The 9,107-nt window shown below is 43.8% G+C and overlaps 1 protein-coding gene and 1 pseudogene across 1 annotated transcript in view; one reads left to right on the forward strand and one right to left on the reverse strand.

The window, feature by feature from the left end:
• Nucleotides 1-8,468, reverse strand: part of ECH2 (enoyl-CoA hydratase 2) — a 206,496-nt gene extending 198,028 nt beyond the window's left edge. Inside the window, exon 1 of the mRNA XM_086497304.1 lies at nucleotides 8,123-8,468. The gene's annotated coding sequence lies outside the window, so the exon portion shown is untranslated. The remainder of the gene's footprint in view (nucleotides 1-8,122) is intronic.
• Nucleotides 1,000-8,106, forward strand: LOC147428097 (uncharacterized; annotated as a pseudogene).
• Nucleotides 8,469-9,107: the final 639 nt, after the last annotated feature.

Genomic DNA, 9,107 nt, shown 5'->3' on the forward strand with positions numbered 1-9,107 from the left:
ATGGAGATCCCATCTTCCCCACGTCAAGGGACTCAAGGCCAAAAGGTGCCGTTAAACATTGCCAAATTGATGGATTTCATGTCTTCAGAAGTTAGAACTACCATCATGTCCAAACTATATAAAGACCCTGAGCTAGTTTCAGCTCTTCGAGCCTTCCTCAATGGAGAACTGAAGTTTGCACTACCACAATTTGCACAGATGGATAGAGCTGGGGAGATGCCAATAGAGGAGAAACACTTAGATCCACAACCCAACCTAGATGAGAACCTTGTTATAGAAATACCTGTTAACAAGTTGGGACAATACTTTGAGGGTGATGAATCCAATGCAACCATACCAATCACTACTAAGGGATTAATTGTGAAGGGAATCCTTGATGGTGGCGCTGGGGTTAGCATTGTGACTAAAAATTGATGGAAAACTATGGGAAGACCTCACCTTGCGACCACAACCATAGTAGTGAAGATGGCCAATGGGTCTATTGTTAAACCTATTGGGATGCTAGAAGATCTCACGATCAAGGTCTTTGGACATAACATAAGGATTACCTTTATTGTTATGGATTTCTCCAAACACACTATGGCATCGGAGATGATCTTAGGACGTCCTTTCATGAGGGAAGCAAAAATGGTGCATGACTGGTCTAAAAACCATGTCTACCTGCACTTCCAAGACTGTCATTCGAGTGGATCTTGTAACTGGTCGAGCACATCCTCTAAGAAACAGGTTTATAATTGATCATAATCTGACACCACAGTTCACTCGACCCCATTGCAGTATTGTTACACGTGTAAAGCGGACACTGATATTGGGGAAGATTCTCCTTATATGGATGTACTACCTGGGATGACTGAGTCGGACAATGTGGATTGGGTCCACTTAGCAGCAACCATAGACACTTGGGAAAACAGGGGGACAACCTGGGTAACACTTCAGGGGGATGAAATGCAACCACTCGTACCCTTAAATATGCTAAAAGCAATGCATGTAGTTTTTGACGAGACTCATCCTAATATAACGAAGAAAACATAAAAGTGGGTCCCTAAAGCTTCTTTAGCGACCATGGCTAGTACTAAAAAACAAAAGCCTTGTAAGAAATGTACCACTCGCTCCAAGAAAAGTAAGAAAACATTGCGTTTGATTCCTAAACAACTATTGAAAGCCCAAGGCTACTATCAAGGAAATTATCAAATTCGGGTGCCAAAACGTAGATTGTGTTCTTACCTGTCACCTGACCCATGCGAGCTCAATCCAGTAGCTCCAAAACAAATCAACGAACACGGAAAGAAAAAAATCACAAAATGCTACACACCCGCTCCAGAACTAGTTTGGGTACCAAAGAAAGAATGATTTGTTCCACCTAGCTCAGGAAGGGGAGAGTCCCATGAAGCTTCTAGCTCCTCATGTAATGCATCCATAGAGGTAAAAGCTTCTTCACAGCCTCCACCTAAATAGTGGACCTCCATAAAGCTACAAAGGAATCCACACCTCCCAATGTTCAAGAATCACCTGATGAACCACTTTAAGTTCGATCCTAGGAGAGTACCTTACCACCCTTGCAGCTCGACGAGGCACCTAAGGTAATAGAAAACTACTGGCAAAAATCCCCACCTATTACCAACTGGAATAATTGGTTTCAAAGGGTGACAAGCTCATTTCAAACGGCATGATCTACCCAAGGAAGAGGGGAGTGTTTGCTGACCGTCATCATTCACTTGCTTCCCTCTCAACCTTCCTCCTTGACCTCTCAAACTCCCAATCTTAGAGAATGTATATATAAAGCTTTATACTCACAAAAACAAAATAAAAAGTAAAAGAGCAACAGCCATAACACAAAATCATAAAAACACATTATGCACAAGAACACGACCCTTGTAATAATTGCACTCTAATCATCATCTATTTGCGTGTACAGATATGGCTAGTATGCTAGAGTCATCCACTCCTGCCTTGGGTGAGAGGTACCCTCGTTACTTTTCACAAATGTTTCACATGGTCTTTCCGATGCTTGCATGTGAATGGGATTTGGTAGGTACGCTAGCATGTGAGAGGAATTTCGAAGAGTTAGAATGGTTAATACGTCTCTTGACTACGATTGATCTATACTTAGTAGAGAGCGTTTCTCCCATTGTACAAGCCTACCCTTTTGACCAAGATGACTGTAGGTGTCTAGTGACCTTCTTAGTAAACATGGGTACTTATGATGAAGAAGAAGATTTACATGACTACACAGATGGCACATTTGGTCTCATGGATGATGACTTTGTTTATCTCGATGACGAGGATAGGGGTTTAGCCTTAGGGTTTCCCCCCAATCCCTACAATATTCTATTCCCTTGACTCTCTAGGGGGAGTGCAAATAATTAGGTTAGGGTTCCTTATGTTTTTTTTTTTTTTTCAATAAGTGTCGGTACCTTTTCCCACTGATGTGCCTCCTAGAGGTATTCCTTGTGTTCCCTAGTGTGTACAGGAGCGTGTTGCTGTTGCTAGGATTTGGACCTCCATGAAATCTTTATCTTGACTCGCTCTTTAAATCAAGCGCGACCATCAACACAAACAGGTGTTTCCTGTCCATTAGCATTGCCTCTTATCTTTTTTGCATCTATGTTTGTCTGCTTTGATTGTGATTGGTAGCATAATATTAGTGCCTTTGTTTAGCACCAAACATTAAATTCAATGTAATTTTTTGTCATAATCACTTGTTTAGGTTTAAAAATCAAGCAGTCCGACTAAGCTTTTGACCAAGCTAGGTGTTAGAGATCTTCTCTTAATACCATGGGGAATGCCTTCCTAATAATCAATGGTTACTTAGGTTCTTAATCTGATTTAAGCAGCCTTGTGTGAAATGTACTAGGACTTTCTAAGAGGCTTGACCCTATTGACCTTTAGCTTAAGTATTATAAAGGGAGTTTACTAGTGTGATGAGCCTGGGGAGGTATAACAGTGTTATATGACACCCCAAAGTTACAAAATTAAAATGTTGAAAATGAACAAACAAAAAATCAAAGTGCCACAATGTAAAATCTTAAGCTGGAAGAGAAATCTCAGCTTGATTGGGTACTTCACTCAAATGTATCGCCTATGTAACTAGAGCCCTAGAGGTTCCCAGTGTGGCGCTTTTCCTTGAAAAGCAAAAAACCCAAGGCATACAAAATAAGCGCACATCAAAATTGAATCACTGTGAAAAGACTTTGGGGGGTCAAAGAAAAGGTAATCAGTCAAGCGATGATTTCATGAGAAATTCCTTTTATCGTAGCTTAACTACAAGGTCTTCTAGGTATAGCCTCTAGTCAGCCCTCGAACATGAAATACTTGGTTCTCGCGATTAAGCAACTTAATTGACCAAAGAAAATTAAGAAGCTTACCTATGGTATTAATAGTCCATCTTTAGTGCCTTTCAACCGTTAAATTAGTGACCCCAGTCTTATTTACAGCAACGTTTTCATCACCTCGCAGTTGCGTTTTTGGGTGGACATGGCTTGTGTTTTTCACAGAGGATGAAGTTAGCTCCTACCGAGACACCATCCGATGGTGGTCCGTTCGGTCTCTCAGTGATTGCTGCAGTACATAATACCTTCGATGGTGGTCCGTGCGGTCTCTCAATGATTGCTCCAGTACATGGTACCTTCGAAATCGGCTTGATCATCTACGGGCGTACGATACTTGGGAGATCCATTCATTCCAGCCATGATTCGACGGTTACGTACTCTAGAGGGGGTGGTGACTTGTGGTTTGCTATGGACACACCTATGCACTCACCAGAGGTGTTCACACAAGATATGGCCATGCTCATGGCATATGGGATCACGACATTCCTAGAGAAGACACCACCATCTTTGGTGGACAGACAGTTACCACTTGACCTCGACACGTCAAATCACTTGCTTACTCATGAGCATCTACAACTGGAGTGGGAATTCAGTGCTTTGGACTCTCTTGGAGAGTTTACCCGCGAGATGCGGGAGATCGGGCATCGTGCGACTACATCCGGAGTCACCCAGAGCCTGGCTTGGATGGTAGTGCAGTTGCTCTTCTACACTCCTCATCATTTTGATTGCTACCTTCAGAGTTGCTTACACTCAACCTCGGTAACCTTACAAAAGACTTATCCCCTTACCTGGGCAGCAGGCCACTCCCAGCTCATTCACATTGAGAGCCACACCGAGTTGCGGTTTGGTGGCGTTGTTGGCGTGGATTCTGTTTTGGTTGACACCGGAGGATTGGAGGCAGGAGATACAGGCAAGACGGCGCAGACACATTGGTATGGCCTTTCCTCTTCTCAAAGGATCTTCACAATGCAGACTTCTTCGTTTGGCTTCCCTACTTCTACAGGATGATTACGGTGCAAACAGCTTGGTCTGATCACCTCTTCTCAGAGGTCCTTCACAACGCAGACTGTTGAGTCTGGCTTTCCCCTCATCTTGGATTACCCTACCTACTGACATGACACCACATCAGTAGTAAATCCCCATCGCCAACAGATTTAAGCCTAACAATTCTAGAAGTTGCAAATCTCAGCCATAGCACCAGCATTTTCAAGTTCATCTCTCACACCAACCAGTGTTTTTCAGTTTTCAGCCCATCATCAACATCCGCGTGATGATATCCGCGTCGCACTGGCAGATCCCATACAGCATCCCTAGCGTTTTGAATTTTCAGCCCTCAACCTCGTTGATTTCAGCACCCGCAGCAAGATCCCAGCAACACCATTGTATCAGGATTTGTGCAATCTAAGCAAATACCTGTCTAGCCATAGGGAGGGGGACCCTTGGAGAGGTTTGGAACCCCATTTGATGTCAGTCTTCTTTCTCTCTCTTTCACTCACAAAAACTTCACTAACATTGCTATTCTCTCGTCTCTCTGAACATCTCTCACATGAAGTAAAAGGAACCCTCTCATGCAGTAAAATGAACCTTGAGTACACACTAAGTACTCACCCTGAGCATTCTCCATCAATCACTTCCGCTGCACATTATAGTTAATGATGGGCATTGGCATTATTACATGAAGGCAATGTCTGTTAAAGAATTGGATTGAGTTTTGCAGGTCTAATCGTGGACAATTATTCTTTTAAGAGGGGGTATGTCATAAGTTGGTGACGTGGCAATCCCTAGGGGGTTAGGACCATTAAAGTCCCCAACACTGGACAACCAATCGAGGAGACCAAAACCCTAAAAATTGATGACATGGCACTATGTATGGATCAGCCCATAAATTGCGGACACTTGCTGACTTGGCATCTTGTATGGACTATCCCATAAAACACGGAGGCTCTTGATGTGGCACTGTACGAACACCCGCCAATTGTGGAACTAATTTTGGGCGTCAAATTTAAGACAAGAAGCTTTAGAATGTTGAGATTTTCATGTGTGATGCTTTTCGAGGCCAGGGGCCTTTAAATATGTATTGGGGACTCACTCTTGTCATTCTAATTTTTCTCACTCTGTCCTTTGAGTACAACTCTAGTATTGAGGAGAATTTGTAAAGTCCTCCTTCTCTATCAACTTTACATCAAGAGCCAAATAGTTCCTGCCCTCTACCAAATTATCAGTGAACCAGATTACCCTTCTGTTTCTTTTTCTTGTGCCCTAGGATCTGACGGTTGCTGCTTTCACTCCCTCTCCACCAGCACATCATTCTAAATCTTCAAAGCTCTCTAATGTACCATCAGTTGTTTTCTTTGTTTCTTTCTTGGGACACTTCGAAATGATGTGCCCATGTTCACCACAACCATAACACTTGCCTTCTTGAAATGCTCAACACACTACTCTTCTGTCAATTTAGGCCTTGTGGATTTCTTCTTGTGCTTCTTCCCCTTCTTAATCTCCTTAAAAGACTACTTCTCAGATGACTTGGACACCAGCTCCTTCGTTGCATAAGTCAAGAAGCCTTAATGCATGGTGAAACCATCATTTGCACTTTCCATGAGCTTTTGAATGCTCTTGGACTTTTGCTTCAAGCAATACCTTTATGCAACCCACAACAAGATCGCTCCATCCACTCCAAAAAAGAATCATCTGAAAAGAAGCAACTGGCAGAAAGGTACTCCAAAAACGTTGACAATACGTAGCCAAAGTATCGTCTTTTCGCATCTTTACATGGTTCCAAGCCATAATCATATCTTACTTTTACTGCTCATAAACCATACCAAAGTGAGCACTTTCTTGAACTTCATCCACGTTCTCGGAGCTTTATTGTATGAAAGCAACATCGACCACCATTTATGAGCATTGCCCTTTAGAAAAGATACGACCTTTCATACTTTGGAGGCTTCAAGGAAGTTGCCCGCAGAGAAAGCGGTGTCAAACTGTTGTATGTAAGAAAGGGCTTGATGAGAATCCTTGTAGCCCGAGAAAGTGTCACACCTTACTACTTGACCCCATCCTTGCACTCTTCGGCCTCTTTTTCTTCTTAAGATTGTCATACTAAGTGGCTCTCAACAAGTGATTCTGCTTTCTATCGTAAATGATGTGGGTATCATTGTCTGAACTGTCGAAAGACAAGGTCTCCTCTAGAGCTTTACGCTCACCTTCTAGATGCTTTCACTCTTAAGGCTTTTCTCACGGACACCCAAGCCTTGGTTATGGCTTGGCCAGCCTTCACCCTCCTAGTAGGGATTTTAGGCATAGAGGTTCTACCCAGCTCAAAATTGGCTCATTATATCGATGCGCGCCCTATCCACTTTCTGGTCATCTTGAATCTATTATGCCTCTAAAGTTATTGAGTTGTCAGCTCTCTCTCTCTCTCTCTCTCTCTCTCTCTCTCTCTCTCTCTCTCTCTCTCTCTCTCTCTACGAAATCCTCCAACCAATCATGATCAAGCCCAATCCAGTCTCTGGGATCGATGACACAATCAGACGCGTGCCAATTAAGCATTGTGTCATCACCTTCAAGGCAAAGGAGGGGCCAATGAAGCTATCACGCCAGTTACATCTCCTCAAGGAAACCAAGTTTTGGATAGCAGAGGAACTGACAACCAACTAGCTCAAACTCAAAAGCAACCAAGCTCAAGAAGATACATGAAGCCCGTAAACAAGGTAAATGGGCAGTCTATTGAGGTGGTAAAGCGGTCATTTCACTTGCCCCTCCTTATTTTACCCTATCAATGGTCCTCAGACCTCAACTGATATGTATCCCATGCCTTCACTCGAAAGAAACCATTGTACTAATTTAGTTTTGGCCCCATGGGTCATATCTGACCTCCGTGGACGATAATTCTCTCTCTCTCTCTCTCTCTCTCTCTCTCTCTCTCTCTCTTTCTCTCTCTCTCTTATCTCTTTTCCCCGCTGCTCACTTTGACATCTTGTCTATTGTTCTCTATCAAGGTCAAGTTTGATGGGTTCAATTCAATATCATTGCACATGAACAGCTCATTCGCACGTGCCACAAACAGGCAGCTTCCCTCTGCGAACACTCACACAGTGCATTGTCTGGATATGGAACTCACTGCTAGAGTAAAATGGTACATGCTAGTGCTTGAGACTTCGTCACACTTACAAGACTTCAGTCCAGACAACATAGATGTAGGCATATCGCCACTATCAAAGATGTGATACCATCTCTGCAATAGCAACATACGTATCAAGTAAGAAGACCTAGCTAGTCAATCCACCCTCTCCTAAACAAGAGGCACCGTCATAAGCATCATGCATCTCAATCGACGTTAAAGGCAGCAATAACATAAGACACTTCTCCGGTCACCACAGGACATACACGTGACAAACCTCCTCTCTGATAGAGACAACAGCATTAGTAACCAAATCTGCAGTGAAGAGGACGTCATAGTAAGCAGAGGCCATAGCAAGCACCACATCAAGGTCGGTCTGTTTACAACCTACTGGGCTCATCCCTGAGCCCTCTCAAAGTACTGATATCCACCTCCGAGAGCAATCCTATGGCTACCTCGACCGATTGCAGGCAAGGAGTGCACACGACAAAGCACTGACTATGCCGGAGGATGGGCAGGGCGTCAGATTCTCAGGCAAGCGCTCGATGCTCCACTGCTAGGTCTCCCTCTCTCTCACAGAAAAAACCTTCGTAATTATAATGATAAACAGAAGAGCAAAGCCTCCAAAAAAGAACATAGCCTCTCTCTCTCTCTCTCCAGGAGGAAGAAGCTGCACCTTGCTGCGAGGAATTGATCACAAAGCAGATTTCGCCCGCTAGCTGTCAAAGCTGGGATTCAGGTTGCGCTCTCTCTCTCTTTCTCTCTCTCTCTATCTCTCTCTCGGTCAATTATACACACAGCCCAAAAGCCCAATTGTAGTAATGAGACCCAATCTTTTTTATTGTTTAATTATTGGGAATTGAGGAAGATCCTCGCTAGCAGGAAAGGGAAGGGTCGGTGGTGATCGGCGGGGAGGCAACGTGAGGCATCGAGTGATTGCAGCGGCGAGGCGAAGGCCATGAGGGCTAATCACACCTCACAGAAGATTCGCAGGTTACAAATGTTGCAGGAGGTGGCAAGTGCGAGGAGCATGGGAGGCAAGCTAAAAAGAGGAGGTGCGAGCAGCGACATGTCTGCAACATAGATGTTTTGTTTTTTTTTTGTATTAAAATTGTGGGCGCTCCATCAGCGACAAAATCCTGGTCTAATGGTTAGCGCATGTATTTCAACTATGTTCAGGCTATCAGGGTTCGAATCGTGTTGAATCGTTCAGGGTTCGAATCGTGGTGACTTTTGCTTGATTGGGGTGATCAATTTGCTAATCTACAAGGCGCGAGGTTGGAAACGGGGAGAATATGGTTAATGATTGAATAAAATTGGAGACGAGCCAATATGTAGTAGGTGGTGCCGGCTAAAAACAAATCGGAATTAAATAGAATCAAGTGAGGATGCGCAATTGGGAGCACTCCGAACGAGAAATAAAGCCATGACCGAGGCTGCCCGAGCGACTAAGTACAGAGAAGCAAGCGCAAGGAGTTTAAGAGAGCATGCAAAAAATCGAGGAGCTCCAAGGAGTAGCGAGGGGAGACGACGATCGCATATCGTGCTCCGTGCAAGCAAGAAGTGAATGGTTATTTTTTTCCTTATTGAATGAATTGTTGCTTAAAGTTGCTTAGTCCAGATGCTATCGTGGCTGCGAGAATAGTCGCTCGTGCTCCAAT

The sequence above is a fragment of the Adiantum capillus-veneris genome, chromosome 23 (genome assembly GCF_014529385.1).
Source record: "Adiantum capillus-veneris isolate H3 chromosome 23, ASM1452938v2, whole genome shotgun sequence".
NCBI classification, from domain to species: domain Eukaryota; kingdom Viridiplantae; phylum Streptophyta; class Polypodiopsida; order Polypodiales; family Pteridaceae; genus Adiantum; species Adiantum capillus-veneris.